This window comes from Prinia subflava, chromosome 10 (assembly GCF_021018805.1).
Source record: "Prinia subflava isolate CZ2003 ecotype Zambia chromosome 10, Cam_Psub_1.2, whole genome shotgun sequence".
Classification (NCBI taxonomy): domain Eukaryota; kingdom Metazoa; phylum Chordata; class Aves; order Passeriformes; family Cisticolidae; genus Prinia; species Prinia subflava.
In genome coordinates, this window is record NC_086256.1 from 25,811,226 (window position 1) to 25,830,962 (window position 19,737).

Sequence of the window (19,737 nt, forward strand, 5' to 3'; positions counted from 1 at the left end):
TTTAATGCAGTATCTTAGTTTATAAGTGTTCTGTTGGATGAAAATTAATTTTATTTAGGGCAAGAGATCAATATTTTCTTGGTCCTGTATTAGAAAATGCAATTGTTCATATATATCAAGGCAGTGCTCTCACTGTTAAACAGTGATCCAGGCAAGAATTTCTTTTGTTGTTGTTATTATTTTTTCTCCTATAAAGAAATTTGATTCAGCGTTTCTTTGGCATGTATTTCATAAACATCCTGATTTTGAAAGAAAAAAAAAAAAAGCAGACTGGTACTACAAGGAGAGAAATTGAGAAACTAAAGTTAAATTTCTGTAAAACAGAGAGCTTCGAGTTCCTCTTAGCAGAAGAAATATGAAGTCAGGAATGGAACTCAAATGCTTAGCCTCAAAAACTTCTGGCATTTTAAACATTTCTTTGTTGATAATTTTGCATAAGGTCTGTACAAACTTGTTATATAAATATTAAATATTGTAACAAGCCAAAGGCATTGCTCCTACAAAAAGAAGCAATATTTCAGGTGGTGGTTTAGCCTGGAGGCAGCCAAGCCCCACAGAGCTGTTTGTTCACTCATTTATTCATCCCCCCAGCTGGGGTCAGGGAGACAATCAGAAAAAAAACGTAAAACTCCTGGGCTGAGATAAAGAAAGGAAGGGGAAGGGGAAAAGGGAAAGAAAGGAAAAGGGAAAAGGGAAAAAGGAAAAGGGAAAAGGGAAAAAGGAAAGGGAAAGGAGGAAAGGGAAAAGGGAAAAGGGTTCAACACCCCAAGTATATCCAGGATTCTCAAGAGCCATTGTAACTAGCTTGGAGGAGAAGGAAAAGGTGAAGGAGTGGAAGGAGGTCTTCCCCCTTGACTCCCCCATGGATTGGCTCTGAGGAGGAAAGGTAAAGAGAGAAACTATTAATAGTTTCCAAGAGATATTTCCTGAACTGCAGAGCTGATGGTAATGCTGAGTACAAATACCAGATTAGTGTCACAACCAGTAATTTTATCATATCATGAGCCAGTGTTACACAGTACAGAAAAATAATAACCTTTAATGCAGCCCCCAGAGATGCCAAACAGCACGACAGGGAACATCTACAGGAGGTGAGGTGCTACATCCCACAGCTCTGGGAATGAGCACAGCAAGTCTGAGATCAAATAAATAAAGATTGTGACCACCAACTATTAAAATAATATAATGAATTATTATAAAAATATGGGTTTTTTCTGACATGCTGTGGTTAGATTTATCGTTATCTCAGTGCTTCATGCCCCATAATGGGTGCTGTAGTTTACCTGGCAGGCAGCTAAACATTACAGCCATTCACTCATTCCCATTTCAGTGGGATCAGGGAGAGAAGCAGAAAAAAAAAACCCAAACGGGTTGAGAAAATGATAGTTTGAAACAAAATGAAGGGGCAGTAATGATAATGAAAAAGGAATACACGAAGTGCTGCAGAGTGCAGTCCCTCACTAACCTCTGCCCAGCCGAGTAGTGGCTGCAGCTCCCCCCCTTTTACTGTTCATCATGATGCCATCCAGGATGGAATAACCCCCCAGCAGCTTGGGGCAGCTGTCCTGGCTCTGTCCCCTCCCAGCTTCTCGTGCACCCACTGCTGACCTGCTGGCAGAGCAGCAGGAGAAGCCCAAAACTCCTTGAGTCAGTGTAAGCCCTGCTCAGGAACACCCAAACCATCAGTGTGGGATGGACAAAACAGCCCTGAACAAGAGCTCTGGGCTAAAACAGGTTTCTGTTGGATTGCAGGGCTGTGTTACATGGAAAACAGGCAGGAGAGTCTAAATCCAGCAAAGGGCTCAGCAGAAACACGACTAGGGGCTGAACCTGTAAAGTTTGGACCCTCAAGGGGAATCCAGAACCTCTAAAGCCTTTCTAGTAGGGTGGGATTGTTGAGGTGCAGGGGCAGGAATTAGACTTGATGATCCTGGTGGGTCCCTTCAAACTCAGGATATTCCATGTTCCTGTGATAAGAACTCAGGATATTCCATGTTCCTGTGATAATTATTTTTAACATCTGCACATTTTTCAGTTCACAACAAGCCTCTGTTACATATTATGCATCCTCCATTATTCTTTCTTTAGCCTTATCGGGCTTCTAAACCAGGAAAGCAAAAGTAGGAAGTTTTCTTTCCTTGAGTTACTCATAAATCATAGGACATTAATTATAAAGGGAAGGGAAAAAAAAAAAGGGGAAAAAAATGCCAGTCTTGCATCAGCAAAAAACCCAGTGAAACCTTGAGGAATGGAAGGCAAACAGAAGAGTCAGGATGCAATGATGGGACACAGGGAAATGAACAGAAAAATACAGTGAGTGAAAGTTATCTAATGATACAAAAAGAAAGAAACAATGAGCATATTCAATTCAAGGTCCATTACTTTTGCCTGGTGGGTGTTACAACCCCACTTAGAGTCAATGAAATGACTCCTATTGACTTGGAAGTGTTTTCAGTCAGGCCCAAAGCACAAGGCCAGTGACACTTGTTAATCTAGATGTGCATGATTTAATAAAGTTGAAAGGTTCTCTTTTAACCAAGAAACCTGAAAGTTCTGAATGCATTTTCATATATTTCAGCATGTTTCTAACCCAAAACATGGAGCAGCAGCTCTGCAAAACAATGCCCTGAGGCAGATGGAATTCTAGCACACAAAACTCACCAGCCCCTGTAGATCACTTGTGCATAGGAATTACAGACACTGCTCAGAATGTAATTTCCTTCAAATTCTCCCTGGAAAATAAATTACTTCAGATAGGCTGAAAGATCTTGCTAAAATAGTCTTTTTGCAAAATGAAATTCCCATGGCTAGGCAGCTCTGAATGAGTTCTGGTTGAAAATAGGGTATGTTTTTTAGTATTCTGTAATTTAATGATTTTTAAAATTTTTTTTGTACATTATGTGATAATATAGTGCATACTGAGACTTAACAGCAATGTATGATATAATGAGTCAATATATATATTACTCAAATAGCAAAAAATTACTCCTGCACTGACAAGAGCATCTTTTTGTATCTATGTTCATCTGAAACACACAATATATTCCATATGTCCCAGTCTGAACCATTCATTCCAGCACTGTTACTGTATTATTCTGATATATCATTTTTAGTATCTTGCTACTTGCTGAACAATCATGATGGAATATAAAATGTGTATGCAAGTTCACAATACTTTTCTAAACATTTTTTCTGAAGCCATTGCTTAAATCAGTTGAAAATGAAATGCCACTTGTTAAAATAATATTTTCCTCCAATGACAGCTTTTAGCAATTTGATGGTGCACGAAAACTTACATCTTTCAGTTCTGCAGGAATATCTTCTCATAGCACTCATATATTTTTTTCATCAGACTCTTTTTAGAGGAGCAGAGAGATTTCCAGCAAATACACGTTTGTTTTCAAAGGCATGGGGACTTTTAACACAAATTTCTTCTTTCTGTAGTAAACAGAGAATTTCTGTTCATGTGGAAGCTCCTGGTTAGAACTGGTAACCACCAACTTTTAGGGAAGTCACAACCTGTGCTAATTTCATGTTTAGTTTGAATAAGTCTGGCAATGTGTTTTAGACAGAAATAATTCAGGACAAATGGGAACCATCAAGTAGAGATTTACAAATTTGTAGCAGTGTTGCTAACTCCACCCCAATAACTGAATGGCTTTTAGCAGGGTAGTACTGGAGACTGAGCACTTGTGCTTTATTTTTTCATCTGAACTCTTAATAAACACATTTAGTATGCACATTTGTACAGAGAATTGGCAGGAAAAAAGCACCTTATGATTACTGATGCTATTTTTTTAAGAAGACCAAACGACTTGTATGAAGAAAAATCACCACCATTTTCTTTACAGAGGGAAATGGAGTATCAGAAAGGGTTTACCTTTGTGCTGGTAATGTCCCTGCAAACTCCTGCTGATTCACAAAGGTCTGCTCTGGCTGAGCTGGGTAATAAACTTAAATTGGGGTTTATTCAGCCAGAATATTGAAGCAGGCAATGGGACTGAGACAAAAAAAAAGAGTGGTAGCCTGCACTAGGTGCAAATCATTTCCAGATCTTGCAGTGTGAGGAAAAGGCACATTTTTAGTCACAAGTCAGGGAAATCTGTCTCGACTAACTGGGACCAATAAATTTATTGCACCTGCAGAGCACCTTTGTTTTGGCTTTTGTGAGGTCTTTTAAATGTCCCTCTAACTATACTTTGGTGATCAAACACCAAAGGTGTGGGCACAGTTTTTCTCCAGGCGTGTCAAGGTTCCCTTTTGTTGTTGGGAGCCATTTCTCATGAACAATTTTTAATTAGAGAAAATTCAATAATTAATTTGGTAAGAGCTACCTGGATTATTTCAAAGTCCTCAGAGGGACTACGAGATCATTAATTCTCTGTAACTTTCTCCTGCATATTTACTCTGGAAGGAAAACAATTGTCTCTGTAACAAACTTCAAAGGGAAAGGAAATGATCCACTTTCCTGTCCATTGTGAAGAAAGTAGAAACACGTGGCTTAAACCATGATCTTTTTGTGATACAACTTGGTATTAAAACCATGTTTGGTGAGTTAATGTAAGAGCTGGGAAGCACTGGAATAAATGGTGCAGGAGAGTTCAGGCACTGAAGTTCTGTGAGAACAAAGCAGACTGACCAACCTGTGCCAGCAACTGCATTTGGAGAGTTGGTGCTGCCTTGCTGGAAGAAAATGGGATAAATGGTGTTCCAGCAGCCCCATTTTCTGTCACTCTGCATGTGCTGGGCTTTGTGACCTTGTACAATGCACAAAAATGGACAAGCATGGGGATAAATCTTTAGAGACAACATAAAACAAGCCAAAAAAAGTATTGTTTATCCCTCCATGCATTTCATTAGAATAGAGCCATGCCCTGCTGGCAATAGCAGACTCAGTAGGACAGTTAATGCATGTGTGTTGGCAGATTTTGGATGAGCCTTATCTCTCCCAAGAGGTCTCAATAATTCAGTTTTTGGCAGTGGAGGCATGCTGCAGTGGGTTTGGTTTAATGTAGCATGAGGTACAGTGTATATTTAGAGATTTTGAATCATCAAATCATTCTTAAGCTTTCAAATCACCATGTGGTTTAGTATCCTTCGTATTTAACTGTAAATATTTTTGTTCAATACTGCATTTAAATGTGCACGATGGGATCTGATGGGTTTCTTTTCTCATAAAATAGAGACAACTTGGAAGCTTATTGGCTCTTGGAGGATTGAGGTAACCCAAATTTTTAACTACTGCACCATCCTGGCTTTATCCTTCTTAATGTTTTCTTGTTTTTCATCCAGCTCTGTTGGAACAGTTCATTTGCTTATGTTTTAGGGCACCATTTCTGCTTTGGTTATTGTTAAAATTTATTAGCCTTCCCTCACAGAGCAGTGATAATATTGTTATTTGTGAGAGGTAAAATTTATAAGGTTTTCTGGAGGAAATGTTTATTGCCTTGTAGGCTGCAAACTACAGTGCAGCTACATCATAACTGAGTTTTCTACGAGTGCTTTGTGCCACATCAAAGGCAGCATCAGAAAAGGGAAGAAAAGCTGCTGGCCTGATGTGGATTCTGAGTGTGGAGCTGTCCTGGGGCTGAGCTGAATTCCAGCCTGGGCTGTGCAAACATTGCCGTTGGGTGAGGAACATGCAGATCACTCTTTCTCCCCTCTCTGGATGCTGAAAGTTAATAACATGAATTGCAGATAACGATTGATTGATTTCATTTCAAATCTTCCATGTCCTGCAGGTGCTTTGCTTTAATTATTCATGAGATACTTTCATCAGCTGGATACAAAAAAAGATACAGGACCTGTGTCCTGTGAAGACAGAGAGGGGTAGGTGCTGAGTGACTATTTAACACCCTAGGAAATTCTAGATGTATTTTTAAGACACTGTAATAAAAATGATGACTCCTTTTAATAGTTTTGGGTATTCTACTGACCATGAGGGTTGTGTCTCACCCTGATTGATGAGAGTAAAAAAATGTCCTCTACACATAGCGATGTTGCCAGTCCCAAAATATTTTTCTTAATGATTTGCCAAATTTTGCTAAGCTTGAATTAGAAAAATGTATAAGACTACCTTAGAAATGCACAAAATGCTCAGTCTGGGCCATAAACAATGATAGACTTTTTTCCATATTTCAAACACTATTGCTTATTGCTAATTAAATATCGGAGCTTGCTCCTAACTCTATTCAGATTCCTGTTAGGATGAGTCTGAGCTCAAGCACTTCATGTACAGAATTCCTAAATGAATTCAGAATGTTCATAAATGTCAGTGCCTTGAACAGAAGTTGGCAGTAACTGCACAGAGCTTTAGAAAATCATCCATGATAGTTCAATAGATCTTTAAAATAAAAAGGCAAAATCACTCCCTCATCCCAAACCAGCTTTCATGAACTGTTCTTTGTATAAGTGTCTCCCTACTCACAAGCATGTCACCACTTTAAAAATAAAAGTTGATTGCTTGCTTACTTCTGGCAGAGACCCTGAGATTGTCAGTTGGAAGATGTGATGGTCCAGAGCTGCTCTAGAAGTCCGTGGTCTAGAAAGGAAACCTTGGTTTAGGTTTGGTCCTTCATAAAGCTTCCTGTGCCCATGGAAATGCTTCAGGCAAAGAAATCCCCTTGACAAATGTCTGTGTGTTTTCTGTGAGATCCCCCCATCAACCATTAGCATGCCAGGCTTTGGCATCTACTCCAAACAGCTTCAGAAAAGAATTTAATCTCGAGCAAGAATATCCTGCTTATGTGCTGTCCTTACAGTGGTAGATTCTGGTACCTTCTGAATGTTTGGTGGGGCTTTTTTCCAGATTATATCAAATAATTTCCCTGGGTTTTTTCTTTTTTCCTGTTAAAAATATAAATATCTGAGAAAACAACCATTCTGTCTGTAATGGTTTTAGGCCCAGAGCAATGAGAGGCTGAGAGACTCTAAGGGATGCTGTAGCACTGAAATAACCTGTGGCTTCTTCAGAAATACCCAGGATTTCAAAAAATGAACTCTAAACACTTAAAGAAAAGCACAGTGTTCCGATGTTAATGAGCAGCCTTCGTTATGAATCAATATGAAATTGCAGAGAAGTTCTTCCACTCCAGATCCATTTGCGTCCTTTGTGGTGACTCTACAATGGGCTGTATTGAATTTGTGAGCTCCAGCAGCTGCCAGGACTGAATTGCACAGTGGCAGAGCCAGCGTGCTGCTCGCAGGCAGCCCGTGGAGTGTTTTGCTGTGGCAAGGGGCTGTGCTGGAACAACGGGGCCACTTGTCACACTCAGCCACTCATCTGGGCTCCTGCAGGGCTTTGTTACCAAACAATGAATGCAGTGGTGAGGAGCCCTCCTGCGATTTGGGTTAAGGGGAGAGCAGAGAGACTCAGCTATGTTTAATGGTACAGAATAATAATAAAAAAAGAGTTAATGAGATACTTTCTTAGTTGTTGGCAAGTGAGAGCTCCGTATTGACAAAGCCACAATCAGGCATCAGGCAAACAATCGCTGCGTTCCTGTGTTCACAAAGGGAGAAATCACTGAGTAATAGCAGTGCTTTAAACAATGCCAGAAGAAAGCTCCCTCTCCAGCCTCTAAAGCCTTTTATAATCTCCTGACTCTTACAAAAGCAGCTGCAGGACAGGGAGGTTGGAGCTGGAAGGTGCTTGGAGCAGCCTGGGCTGGTGGGAGGTGTCCCTGCCCATGGTAGGGGTGGCACTGGATGGGCTTTGAGGTCCCTTCCAACCCAAACCATTCCAGAATTCCATTATTTGATTGTATCTTTGATTACAGAGCTCTCAGGGCCCAGGCTTTTGCAGACATCATCATGGACTTGGATTTCAGAAGTTTTCAGCAGTTCTCCCTCTCTCCAAATGATTTGGATGCTAAATGCCACTCCAAATGTTCCCAACCTTGAGAGCAGATCAGCTGGAGAATTCCAACAAATCCACCAGTCACCAGCGGCAGTGATCACTTCTAGGCTGAATTTGCAGCAAATTTTTGTGCTGCTGATGGTACCACAGTGAAGGCACAATATTTCCTTTTGCCTTTCTGCCTGGTTGCAAAAGAGAATAAAGAAAGACCGCACTTTTAACTGCTCTTTCCCATCATCAGACTGGCTTAGGGTGGTGTTTCTCCCACCCAAATCCACCTGCAGTTGTGTAATCCAAATTAGAGAAGCAACATTTTTCTCATCCTATTTAAATAGCACCAAATGGGTCCATTACGTACCCCTCTGGACTTCCTGGAAATGAGGCAGACATTAATTCTGAAAGATTAATTGAAACATTACCTCTGGCACCACTGCAGGTACTCCAGCTCTTTATTGATCCCAGTTTGGCATTGACACCCAGCTTCCATTTCAGGTGATGATGTAGAGCCTGGTGAGAGAATGAGAAAGATCTTGTTACTACAAGAACAAGGAGTTAGTAAGGTGAATATACATGTGACAGATACACTCTCTTAAATCTTCTCACATAGGAGATCCGTCACAGTTGTTATCATTCACTGAGGCTAGTCAGAAAAAGTGGTTTGCAGTAGAAAAATCCATTTCATTGAAAGCTAAATATCTCATGGAGTTCTGTCTGTTTTGACAGCCTCCCTCACTGAAAGTTTTATGAGGTCCTTGTAGTAGTACTGGTAAAAACAACTGGTGGTAGGGAAGATGAAATGAAAACCAAACCTCTCCCAGCAAAATCTAGGTTTCACAAAATTATGTAGGGGGTTAAGACTTTCAGGGTTTGAAATCTTCTCCAATGTAAAATGAAAAAGAATTTAAGACATCCCTAAAACTTATTTCTGTTCTCTGTTAACCATCTCTGTTACTCACATAGTTGTGGGATGGCATCTTCCTTCAGTACTCTGCTAATTGTCCAGATGTGAAAATAAGAATTAGTACAGATGATTTAATCTCAGACATTTGAAAAATAAATAAAAAAATTTGAAAAAAGAAGAAAAGAAGAGAGAAGGAAAAACAGGACATTTATCTAAAGGAAGAGAACAACTTCCTGAGACTGAAGTACGTGTTGCACCTGAACTCAAGGCTAAGGCAGTCTGACTCCTGGTTTAAGAATAGAATCAGGGAAATGGAAAAGCTCTAGAGGTGTTTGGAAGTTAATGATGCAGCACTGCAGTAAAGCCCAAATTAAATTCTCCGTTTTCTCAACAGAAGCACATTAAAACAAAAGTACTTCAGAATGAAGGTGTCTTATGCTGCTTCGTTGTTGCTCCCTCTGAATGGGTTTTCTTTTCTGGTTTTGCTGCCAAGCAATGACATGTGGGGGGTTTCCTGCTCATAATTCTAAGCAAAATCTTTTTAGGACAAAAACAAAGGATAGGGCAGCTGAAAATATGAAGCAAGTGCACAAACTGATAGAAAACTGAATAAAGTAGAATGTGTCCAATTATGTACTCTGACTGCTGGACATTACTGCCAGCAAAAGGAAAAAGAAGGGTAATTGGTCTCAGGTAAGTATCCTTCCTTGTCCCAATTGCTCTGGACAGTGGGATTGTCAGAGTCTGTAATTCTGATCTCTGCATCTTTATTTAGGAACTTAAATGTAGCCATCAAAGCCGTGTGAGTGGCTGGAAGTTCTGCTGAGTTATCATTACTTGCACAGGATGTCTGGGACAGAGCCTTAGGGCTTCAAAATGTAAAAAAATGATCCTGTTTTTTTAACACATCTGTGACTCTACCCATGCAGATGAATAGAGAAAGAGAATTAATATGCCCTTGTTTTGCTTTAAAAGAGCTTTCTCTGACTCCTTCCTTCCTTCCTTCCTTCCTTCCTTCCTTCCTTCCTTCCTTCCTTCCTTCCTTCCTTCCTTCCTTCCTTCCTTCTTTCCTTCCTTCCTTCCTTCCTTCCTTCCTTCCTTCCTTCCTTCCTTCCTTCCTTCCTTCCTTCCTTCCTTCCTTCCTTCCTTCCTTCCTTCCTTCCTTCCTTCCTTCCTTCCTTCCTTCCTTCCTTCCTTCCTTCCTTCCTTCCTTCCTTCCTTCCTTCCTTCCTTCCTTCCTTCCTTCCTTCCTTCCTTCCTTCCTTCCTTCCTTCCTTCCTTCCTTCCTTCCTTCCTTCCTTCCTTCCTTCCCTCCCTCCCTCCCTCCCTCCCTCCCTCCCTCCCTCCTTCCCCCCATCTCCCACTTGTTTTCTTCTGGACCTGGCCAACAGCTCCCATTTTATTCCCTAAATCTTAATAACTCAGGTTTTATCGTGTAAATGAAGCAATTTACTCTAAATTGTGTTTATGGTTGTGGGTTCTACTGTTTAGACTCTGATACCTTTTAATTCTCTAACAATCTTTGTTTCTTCTCATTCACAGGTGTCTTATTCAGGGATAGGGGTTTTTTTCCTCAGGCAATAATTACTCTTTTTCAGCTGCATTGATAGTGTTTTGGGTGTTATTATTTGAAAATTGGGAGTGTTTAATTTTATTTTTTTTTATGAGAAAGGGATGGTAGAAGATGATTTGTTTTATAGCTTTCCAAGCTCTCTTTTTACAGACTTAGATTACTCAGGAAATAATAAAAAATTACTAAATAACCTCTCCATGAGGAAGTATTTTCACAGGGAGTAGGTTGGTAGAGAGAGTTCCAAACAAACCTTTGCCACAAGAAATATTTCTGTAGAGAGGGAAACCACAGACAGTGATGGGAAATTTAGAACATTTTGACAGATGGATCACAATATCTATGAAGAGGAAAACCAGAGAAGCAGTATAGACCTTCTCTCCTCTGAGCAGCCTAAACTTTGTGACTCCAGCCTGGCCCCTATTTATAAGGACAGAATTTCACTGGCAAGGAAATAAGGAATAGGGAGGGGAGGAAGAGGAGGTTTGTTCTCAGCAGCTGGTCACAGAGAAAGGTTGTTTTCTTGGGAATGGGAAAAAAAAAACCCATTTGACAGCAGAGCTGAAAAGGTGGTCACAAAATAAACAGTGCTGCCAACAGGAGCTGTCACCATATTTAAGGCTGATGAGTAGTAATTAATGCAGATTCTTTCAAGCAAGACTTGCAGGCTCAAATGGTGCTCAGTGATTCACAGAGGAAGAGGAAAGTGAGAGACTCTTACTTGGAATTTGAATTCAGTGCCTATGAAAGGCTGGAAGTGCTGGTGTGCAGGTCTCCCAGCCTTCAGCTGCAGCAGAGGAGTTTGGGGTGTTTATTCCAATTGCAGCAGCTTTAAAAACAACAAGAGTCACAAGCAGAGGTGTCTCTAATCCGTTCTGACTCTCTCAAACACCTTCAGATCTCAGCACAATTTGGAAACACTGATGGAAACTTCCAGTTAATTCCTGGGTGTTCATAATCTTAAGGTTAAGATCCTAACTGTTTGGGGAGTTAAAAATGTTCATCTAAGCATGTCTGAGAAAAAGTCAAGAAGGATGAAACAGTAATCATTTGATTCCTGCTGTTTAGCTCTAGTGTCAGCTACCTGGAAATGTTATAATAATTTTAGGATGCAAGATGTAAGATGTAAGGTATGGGATAGGAGGCATATACATATTTTATGTATAAAAACCATATTTTATGTATAAAACCCATATATCTCCCACCTTATGTAACTTACAAATTATGTCATTCTTGAATTTTCGGGTGGAGGTGCACTGTGTAAACTTGTTTTTTTGTGTTTTCAAGAAATTTCATGCTGCAGAAATGTTTATAAGCCCTGAAGCACAATGCAAAAGATCCCCAAAATCTGCATTACTGGTTGGTGTTGATCAACTGTGGTTTTAATGTCTAGAAACCATAAAGAAATATGCTTTGCATGACAAATGGGCTTTGCAGTCTTGATACCCAAATGCATGTGTTGCACAAGTGGTTGAATTTGGTCCCACTGATGTCAGGGGAGCAGGTAAGAGCTGAGCTCTGCCCAGATTCTTGTTTAGCTTTTGTCAAGCCACCCCTCCTCCGTGTACAACTTCTTACCAGCAATGGTTAAAAGCCAAGGGAACAACTGCTTCACCACAGAGCTCAACAAAGCGCCAAGGGCTGTGCAGGTTCTGCCCTGAGGTTCTGGGAATGTTCCTCAGTGTGGGCCATGAAGGACAGGCCTTGTGAGGAGGTCCTGGGCAGGCCATAGAGTTATTTCACCTGCTCCACCCTTCCCTCCTCTGCCACTGGAAAGCTGGGAAAGGCTGTGCCACTGAGCCGTGCTGGTGCTGTCCCCAGGCTTGTTTGACTGTCAGGTTTCAGGGATGGGCATTTCCCAACCTAAATCATGCCATGAGCCTCAGATCCTTTGACTAGAATGAAGCTTTCTGGCAAAGTGGCCTAAATGATTAATTACAGTTTTCTCAGAATCACAGAACATCCTGAGTGGGAAGGGACCCAAAGGGATCATCCAGTCCAACCCCTGTCCCTGCACAGACACCCCAACAATCCCACCCTGTGCATTCCTGGGAGCACTGTCCAAACCCTCCTGGAGCTCTGGCAGCCCTGGGGCTGTGCCCATTCCCTGGGCAGTGCCCAGCACCCTCTGGGAAAGAGCCTTTCCCTGATCTCCAAACCTCCCTGATACAACTTGAGGCTTTCAGTATCTGCACTGTGGGTGTCGGCCCCACTGGGGTCTCCCCAAACCCTGCAGGGCAACCTGGAGCACCCTCTCCCCTTCTTCTCCCCCTTGGATATTTCAGGTCTGTCTTTCCCAATTCCTTCCTCACTCTTAGTTTATTTTCAAAGCAGGGATATGGTAGAGTTTCATTAACTAATTAAACAGTTGTGTTTGGTGCAGATTTGGTGCTCGATTGATACAATAATTAATTCAACTTAAGGTTCTGTTCCAACTAGCACAAAGTATATATGAACTAAGACAAAATTAGTGGATATGTTGAGTGAAGAGCTTACTCTTTTCCAAAACAAGTATTTTCTGAAGGAGCCAAGATGTTGTAGCAGATACAACTTCTTGAGTACAAAAATTAAAGTTCAGCCAAGGATAACAATAGTTCTTTGATTCGTTGTAAGCTTCCAAGTAAAAAATCCCACCAGTAATCAGGAATATATATTAGCATAAATTACACACAATAAGAATGGTAAGAAAAACAACAAACTCTGAACCTTGGAATCTGGCTTTAAAAGCATGAGAATGCATTTTAATTTAGTGTTTGTTTGAGTTAGTGTATTGTTTTTAATTTTTCCAGTCAGGGACTCTCACCCAAAGATATCAGTTTTACCCAGGGCAAGGACAGTGAGAAGATTTTTGCCAGCACAAAAACTGGAGGTTTTATTTATCAGAAACCTTGACATATCAGATGGCTTTGGCAGCTTAAAAATCTTTGGATTTCTCTCTTAGCTCAAGCCTGGTATGGGATGTGCCACCTGCAAGGCTATTCCCCACAATATTCCCATTATATCACCAATTATTTCTAGCCTTGAGGATATCAAGTTTTTTGTGTGCACATAATGAAGACTCACTCCATGACAGCTTTCCAAGGCCTAGACTTTAAAAGAAATCTGGTATCATCAGCCTTAAAGTGAAATTCCTGAGCTGCCAAAACATCAGTACTTCCTAAAGGATCCAACACAGCCTGTCTCTAACAGGGAGAAGAGACATTTGCTACAAGGAAATTTTAAAAAAATAATAAAAGAAAGAAAGAAAGAGAAAAACAGCTAATCAAAACAATGATTTATTTTTTACTTGTATGATTCATTTCCTTAAATAAACAGCAAGTAAAAATCAGCCTCCCTGTAGCTACAAATTGGCCAAAGCATTCACAGATCAATCTTGATCACTCTTGATAATGGGCTTTTTCCACTGAGTCCATTTCACCCAGTGTGCAAAGTGCAGCTCCTTACTCTCAGCTTAATGCATTTAATAAAACTTAATTAAACATTTGTGAGCTTAATGAAGCACTCTGGAAATGAAAACAAAGGCAAGCCAACATCCTTCTAAATGGAAACTTGGCCATCAGAGTCCCACTGAAAAACCTGAAACTGTGCTGAGCTTTTAATGTGTCCTCTGGGGTTAACAGGGTAGATCAGGGTAGCAATGAAAGTCCTGTCACAGTTTATTATTTATTTCTTTTTATTAGCATGTCAGTCAGATGTAGGTGTTTTGTGTTGTGCTGTGTACTCCAACTGGAGCTGGACAAACTCAGTTTAGAGGTAACAAACAGAACAAATCCCAAATATGTAACTTATACAAAATGCACCATGTGCAGTGAATTCATTTATGGTAGGGACCTTCACACCAATCAAGGAATATAAAAGTGGATAAAGTTTTGGAAAACACATGAGAATACCTAGTCTGTCCCTGGGAGCTGGTGGTGAAATTGTGGGGGGAATCACATCCTGTTTCTCCAGCTAAGGAAATGAGATGCTGATAACTTGGTGTTCCTCCCACCACATGCTATTGCCTGAAGCCATGGAGTGGGTTTAAATATTATCATTAGTGTTGCATATTATTATTATTGTTGTCGCCGTTTTCATTGTCATTATTTTTTGGGTGATAGTATTCTACTCCTTGTTTTTATTCTAATAATTTGATCTGAACCAATATTCATTCTCTGATTATTCTGGTAAAATTTTCAATACACAGATAACTAATTCTTTGCTTTAGTGTGTGTTTTATCGTTGTCTATAACAAGATTCTGAGCGCTAATGGGCCTTTTTTTCCCGACCCTTTCCTGAGGAGAGGTGTGAGCAATGAATTCCTTTGGAGGAGTTCCCCTTTGGGCACTGGGAGGGGTTCCAGGGTCTCTCTGGATCCTTCTCCCAGCCCCAGCTCTCCCAGCCTGTCTCTCATCCATTAACTCTTGCTTTACGTTGTGAATTAGTGACATTTTGTAAAGGAGCAAGAAGGCCTTGCTCTTATCCCAGCAATAAATTTCCAAAGCTGGAGGGGCTTTATTTGCAGAATCACAGAGTCCTTAGGGTTGGGAGGGACTTCTGGAGATCCTCTGTCCCTCTCCTTGCCAAGGCAGGGTGGCCTGCAGACACAGGGGCATGTCCAGGTGGGTTTGAGATGTTTCCAGAGAAGGAGACTCCCTGGGCAGCTCTTCCAGTGCTCCCTCCATGAAGAGAAGTTCCTCATGCTGAGGCAGAACTTGTGCTTGCCTGGTTTATGGCCATCTGTGCTTGTTCTGTCATACTGGGCATCTCTGAACAGAGTTTGGCACCATCCCCTGGGCACCTGCCCTTGGAGTATTTTTATAGATTTGTGAAATCCCCTCTAAACCTTCTCTTCTTCAAGCTAATCAGACCCATCTCCCCCAGTCTCTCCTCAGCAGAGAGATGCTCCAGACCCCTTCTCATGTTTGTGTTAATCACACTGCATTCCTGTTCAGCTCCCTCCTGCCTGGCAGCACGAACAGTGGAGAAGGAGATATCCAGGACCTGATATTCGTTTGAAAATTTTCAGATTCAAATGTTGGAGTAACCTCCAGAATTCTCTGAGCAGAAAACATTTTGTTGCTGTGAATAAGATCCAACGGGGCTGTAGCTGCATGTGTGGGCACTTCATCCAGCATTTTACAAAAGCAAGCCTCATTTGTAGTTGTCTAGGAAAGGCATAAAAACTGCCTATTCACAGTTTTATCCAGGCCTAACAGGCTCATTTCTTGTCATCAAATTTATTGTCACGCTTCCTGACTCGGACGTGCATCACTTGAAGCATTCCTGGTTTAGACAGGTGATTTATGAGGCCAGCTGAGCTCCCTGCCTTTAATTTGATTTAGGGAAATTTCCCAGAACTTACATGGGGAAACTCAGTTATAAATCCCAAACATCATATTTCATAAGGAGATTTTACATTTTCTCCTAATACCTTAAAAATCTTTCCTTGAGGTGTGGCTGGGCTGTAGCCTCCACATGCAGCTGCATCACACCCTGCAGAACTCCAGTGCCTGAGGGAACCTTCCTGCACATCTCTGCTCCACAGGGCCAAGGCACCCTCAGCACATTCCCTCTGCTCTGGGAGAGCACCTGGAGCTCTGTGTCCACTCCTGGTGTCCCCAACATAAAAAGGACATGGAAATGTTGGAGTGAATCCAGGGGAGGCCATGAAGTTGCTGAGGGCACTGGAGCTCCCCTCCTCTGGAGCCAGGCTGGGAGAGCTGGGAATGCTCAGCACAGAGAGGGGAAGGGTGTGTGGAGACCTCACAGCAACTTCCAGGGAACTGGAGAGGGACAATTCATCAGGAACTGGAGGGACAGGACACAGGGAATAGCTTCAAACTGGCAGACAATAGGTTTAGATAACACATTAGGAAAAAAAAATCCTTCCCTGTGAGGGTGGGCAGGCCCTGGCACAGGGTGCCCAGAGAAGCTGTGGCTGCCCCTGGATCCCTGGAAGTGTCCAAGGCCAGGTTGGACTGGGCTGGGAGCAGCCTGGGCTAGTGGAAGGTGTCCCTGACATGGCAGGGGTGGGATGGGATGATCTGTAAGGTCCTTCCAACTCAAACCATTGAGGGATTCCAAACCATTTTTGGATTTCATGTTTCCATGCAGTAGCTAAAAGTGGGTCTTAATCACTTCTTACTTTATTTTTTAATCTTTTTTTGAATAACTGCCTTTTTATATCTATGACAGGTGATATTTTTATTTCTTTTTCTTTTCCTTTAATTTTTTTTTTCTTTTTTTGCTCTTTTTATCTTACATACCCTGCAGGTTTTTTTATAAAACATGGGCTCAATGGCCTTAGTAGTTCTGGGTTGATTATTCACATTGCCCAACACCACACATCTAATCTAGGATAGGAACCTTGGACCTTTGGGTGGCTGATGGACAGGTGCAGGCTAATGAGATGTCCAAATTGCCCTGCAGAGCTTTATTGCAAACAGAAGAGGCTCCATCTAAAGCCTTCATTACAGATTCTGTAAGTTTTACCAGCTGGATGCCTCCATGTGGGCAGGGGTGACACCTGAAGGGTGTGTTATTTTAGCAGTGTGACAAAGGCCTTGCTTACAGAGCAACTTCACCTGCTCAGGAATTGCCTGTTCCCCGAGTGCTTAGGTGGAAATGACATCTATTAACCTGAAAGTCAAATATCTGCACTTGCAGGGGGATTACTGCCCACTGTGTCCAAGTTCTTTAGAGAATAGCTCTTGCCAGCTCTATCAATGACATTAAAAGTTGTCTCTAAAGGAAAAAATAGTAACCAGGCAGTTCAATGACTGTGTGTGTGTAGAATCCTACTACTTTAGTGAGTATTCACACCAAAAAATTCATATATATCTGGGTCGAAGGGAAGGAAATATAGTTGCTCCAATTTATTTTAAGAGAATATGACAGAATATTGCCTTTCCAATGAAGGAAAAAAAATTGTCATCAATGTATTCCATTCTACTAAAGGCATATTGGAAATAGCACCCATGTTTTCAGTCTCAGTCAGTTCACGTGTTCATTTTGCTCTCTGAGTCTGTTAAAGCTGAGAAATAATGTATGAAAATAAATGCTTGGTACTTTTACATGTTTATGACTAGATTCTGATTGACTAGAGGCTTTAGTGTTTGGAGTCCAGATAAAATTCATAGCTAAGAATTTCCATTTTCTATTTTTGTGTTGACAAGTCAGCATTTTTAAAATGCTTAGCAGCACAGTCCTCATCCTAACTTTATGCATCTAAACATTAAAAAGGTAACTGTGATGCTCTCTGATGCCCTGCTGTTAAACAAGAACTTTCACATCTCAAACTGCCAAACTAGTCCCTTCAGAAATACAGATTCTGGGAGGGAAATCTTAAGCACTGGACAGCAAGAGAGGAATTAAATTCTTAGAAAGACAGTGGTACATTTATTTAGAAAAAATAAAACAAAAAATTCATAGAGCTGATACATGGTAGAATTACTGCCTAATCTTGTAGAAACTGTGAATATTATTTTGGGGAGGGGGAGGTTTGGTTTGGTTTGGTTTGATGCTGAGGAAGGACTTAGATGGAAAATTTATAATGATACATAATGCAGATGGTTATTTAAAATTCTTTGGACATCTCACACAGCCATAAAGTTCTCTCAAGTTGTGATGCTTTAATTTTGTAGGCAAAGGAGTTATGCCTTAATACACATCTGGTAAACAGAATAGCTGAGGGGGACATGAGGGCCCCCAATGAAAAGGGCACATGAAAGAAGCTCTGTACATTTATACCATGAATTATCTTTTTTTCATTCTCCTATTCCTGTTTATGCTTAAAGTTTTTTCTCTGCTGGGAGTGAGGGAAAGATGTAAGACAAAAATCTGTGTGTTCAAAACTCGTGATGGTCGATTTTCTTCTGTCACACTCACGCTCAGAGATTGTACCTGATCTTTGCATTTTTGGTCTTCTGTCATCCCTGTGGTATCTAAATGCTCTTGGGGGGAGTTACACAGCTGTGATGGGATCCCAAAGCTCTCCAAAGACATTGTGTTCTCCCCTCTCTCCCCATCGAAGAATTGTGGTTTGATATGTACACGCCTCACTTTGTTCCACTCCCCTCTTCCCAGTCAGCTGAGAATTGGCAAGAAGCCTTTTTCTGAAAAGAGAAAGCTCTTGGAATATGTTGAAAGGTGGTCACGCTCTGGATTAGTGCCTCTTAGGGGAGCATTGTTTTCAGAGCAAAGCTATCTCTGCCTCCCAGGTGGTTTTAAGCTCTTTTCTATCTGCTGTGTGCTGATGATGCCTCAAGAGGCTGCCTAGAACAGAGGCTGGACAGAGTTAAAGGAATAAAGTTGGCATTTATTAAAAAGGCCTTCACAGGATACACCTTTGGCAGTACAAGAGCCTGGCTGAGGCTACATTCAAGATGGATGATGGGTCATGAGTGTTCACACTTTTGTAAGTTTTGGTCCATTTTCATATTGGGGTTAATTGTCCAATTACAGCTTCAGGTTAGGAAGTCCCATCCTCCCAGATCACTCTCCTCAATTTGCTGTTGTTTATACTCTTTGAGCCTGAAGCTGTAACAGTGTCCTTGGTTCTAGGGCTGGAAAAGGATTGTTTTGTTTGACTAAACTGTGAGGAGAACTTGCAACCACGTTATATGGAGTTCAGAGTTACACACTAATACAGTACAGAATCTGAAAAATATGAAAGCTAAACCTTAAGGCATGACTGAGAGCAGATCATTGGCAGACAAACAATGCCTCATACAGGTGTGGAGGGTGGGCAATCCTGCAGCACCTATTGTTACTGACACTGGCATTTCTTGTGTTTCCCTTTCATATCTGCACATTGCACTGGATGTTCCCTAAAACAGAGGAATATGTGAGCATGCTGACGAGATACGCTGATATTTTTAGATTCACATTACCATCCGAGGAGTGATCTGCAGGGAAGGAAAATTCCACCATTTCTGGGAGGTAAAACTGTTTCTTTGGTCATAATTCACACCTTACTGTTGTTGGCTTGGCAGGGAAAGAAAGAATTTATGACCCTGCTCTCCCATGTGCACTCGCTCCCAAAGCAGTGTCAGCTCTGTTGTGGCCACGCTGCCAAATTTGTGAAACTAGAACGTCAGAAATCCATACACTTCTCTGACTTTTTATCCACCCTGACCCAGGGCTATGGGTTGCTCCATTGGTGCTCTGTGTATGCAGAAAGTGTTAGGCAGGTGCTACTTCTGGAGTAGATTTCATGCTTAGAGGATGAAGCTGAGTGAACAGAGCCCAAAGTCAGTCCTGCAGTCCCACAGACTGAATCCTGCACATCAGCATTGACACTGCACTTGCTCGGGGGTCGAGATCCCCCAGCACTGACTCTCATTAAAAAGCAGACAGAACATTCCTTTTCTCCAGACCTCATCCACGCCCAGGGAGATCTTGGCCTCTGCTCTCAGCTGTAGCCAG